The 2,500-nt window shown below is 60.8% G+C and overlaps 1 non-coding gene across 1 annotated transcript; it reads left to right on the top strand.

Moving 5' to 3' along the window:
• Positions 1–2,297: 2,297 nt before the first annotated feature.
• LOC140472159 (5.8S ribosomal RNA) lies at positions 2,298–2,451 on the top strand. The gene has a single exon (XR_011957439.1). It is a non-coding gene; the product is annotated as a 5.8S ribosomal RNA (ribosomal RNA).
• Positions 2,452–2,500: the final 49 nt, after the last annotated feature.

Here is a 2,500-nt window from a genome sequence, read left to right as displayed (position 1 = left end):
GCGAGGGAGAGACCTTAAGCAAACTCAGAGACAAATCTTGACGGTCGATCACTCGTAAAAATAAAACGTGACAAACTTTGTGTTGGTTCAAGTACGAAAGGATCTCTGTCGGCTTGGGGGTACGCCCGTTTCCGTTTCAACTTGTCTCGCGAGGGTGGTTTCGGGGCCAGCAGGAGAGCTCGTCGGGGTAGCAGGCCCTGCAGCCGTGGTCACCGCCAAACCCCCACAACTCGAGCAAGTGAAAAAAAAAGTAACAGGAGCGAAAGCATCTCTGTCGGCTTGGGGGTACGCCCGTTTCCGTTTCAACTTGTCTCGCGAGGGTGGTTTCGGGGCCAGCAGGAGAGCTCGTCGGGGTAGCAGGCCCTGCAGCCGTGGTCACCGCCAAACCCCCACAACTCGAGCAAGTGAAAAAAAAAGTAACAAATAAGAAAGGATCGTCGGCTTGGGGGTACGCCCGTTTCCGTTTCAACTTGTCTCGCGAGGGTGGTTTCGGGGCCAGCAGGAGAGCTCGTCGGGGTAGCAGGCCCTGCAGCCGTGGTCACCGCCAAACCCCCACAACTCGAGCAAGTGAAAAAAAAAGTAACAAATAAGAAAGGATCGTCGGCTTGGGGGTACGCCCGTTTCCGTTTCAACTTGTCTCGCGAGGGTGGTTTCGGGGCCAGCAGGAGAGCTCGTCGGGGTAGCAGGCCCTGCAGCCGTGGTCACCGCCAAACCCCCACAACTCGAGCAAGTGAAAAAAAAAAGTAACAAATAAGAAAGGATCGTCGGCTTGGGGGTACGCCCGTTTCCGTTTCAACTTGTCTCGCGAGGGTGGTTTCGGGGCCAGCAGGAGAGCTCGTCGGGGTAGCAGGCCCTGCAGCCGTGGTCACCGCCAAACCCCCACAACTCGAGCAAGTGAAAAAAAAAAGTAACAAATAAGAAAGGATCTCTGTCGGCTTGGGGGTACGCCCGTTTCCGTTTCAACTTGTCTCGCGAGGGTGGTTTCGGGGCCAGCAGGAGAGCTCGTCGGGGTAGCAGGCCCTGCAGCCGTGGTCACCGCCAAATCGCCACAACTCGAGCAAGTGAAAAAAAAAGTAACAAATAAGAAAGGATCGTCGGCTTGGGGGTACGCCCGTTTCCGTTTCAACTTGTCTCGCGAGGGTGGTTTCGGGGCCAGCAGGAGAGCTCGTCGGGGTAGCAGGCCCTGCAGCCGTGGTCACCGCCAAACCCCCCACAACTGTTGGGCGCCTACCTGCGCGGGGCAGGAGGACACTTTCCGATTTCAAATCTCCGTTTGCCGAGTCCACCCCGAACGCACGCGGGCGGGCGGGTTCGCATCACCCTTCGTCACAAGGGGCGAAGCCCGTTCCACCGTCTCGTCAGTAGTGCCGACCGGTCTGTGATCGACGAGGGGAGCCACACCAGGTCCGGCCCTGCTGCTTGGCGGCACCGCGTCGTCGGGAGCTCGCGACAGACGGAGGGTTTCGGTGTACTCTCCAGCCACGGGAAACGAAGCCGGTGATGCAGGCGCCGGTCTTTCGCTCCCAAATCGGCTGGGTTTACATCGTTGCTATCTAGTCACGCTCCCTTCAAACCCGACGGGGTACCTATTCCCCTCACCCGTCTGTGCGTATACAGCCTCTTTGCACTTGCGGGATGGGGGTGGTGGTTTAAAGACTCTCGAGTTGCCGCCCGTCGGTCTCCGAGCTCCGTGCAGTAGTGATCCCCAGCGAACTGCCAGCAGGGCGAACGAGCGATCCCGCTCTCGGTCGGGGCGCCTGGCGTCGATCGGTGGTCGGTGGCTTGCGGGCAAGCTGCGCTGTGAGTGTGGGAACGAGTATGACGAGCCGTTGCCGCGACTCCCAGTCCACCTCGGCGGTGGCTGGGCCGGGCGGGCGTCTGCTCGGGCGAGTGCCGCCCCCGCCTCCTCGCAGGAAGTCCGCTCGCCGACACGCCGCCACGTGCACGCGTCAGTGACGCTGCCGAACCGATGGCCGGTGCCCGTTCCCGCCTCTGCTTTTCCTAGGGCAAAGCTGCTGCACGCCTCGTGATACTAGGCGGGCGACATGGTGGCGGTGATCCTGCCTCCGTCGCTGCGGTGCGTTGGGGCACGCATCGCCTCTTGGGCGCCCTGTCCTCCTCCCCCCAATAGACGTATGTTTCTGCGGGCCGCACCAGGATGGTGCTCCCCATCGCTTCACGCCACCCTGCTCCGCCCGCACGCCGGCGTGCAGGTGGCTGTAGCTCAAGGTGGGGAGCGTATGTGCGGTCCGGGTCGCTTTCCTCTGGCGAGGGAGAGACCTAAAACAAACTCAGACAACTCTTGACGGTGGATCACTCGGCTCGTGCGTCGATGACGAACGCAGCTAGCTGCGAGAATTAATGTGAATTGCAGGACACATTGATCATCGACACTTTGAACGCACTTTGCGGCCCCGGGTTCTTCCCGGGGCCACGCCTGTCTGAGGGTCGTTTGGCAATCAATCGCACTCGCCTTGGCTGGCGAGAGCGCGGCTGGGGT

This window comes from Chiloscyllium punctatum, unplaced genomic scaffold (genome assembly GCF_047496795.1).
Source record: "Chiloscyllium punctatum isolate Juve2018m unplaced genomic scaffold, sChiPun1.3 scaffold_253, whole genome shotgun sequence".
In the NCBI taxonomy this organism is placed as follows: domain Eukaryota; kingdom Metazoa; phylum Chordata; class Chondrichthyes; order Orectolobiformes; family Hemiscylliidae; genus Chiloscyllium; species Chiloscyllium punctatum.
The sequence above is the reverse complement of the archived record's forward strand: the minus strand, read 5'-3'. Positions and strand labels throughout refer to the sequence as shown.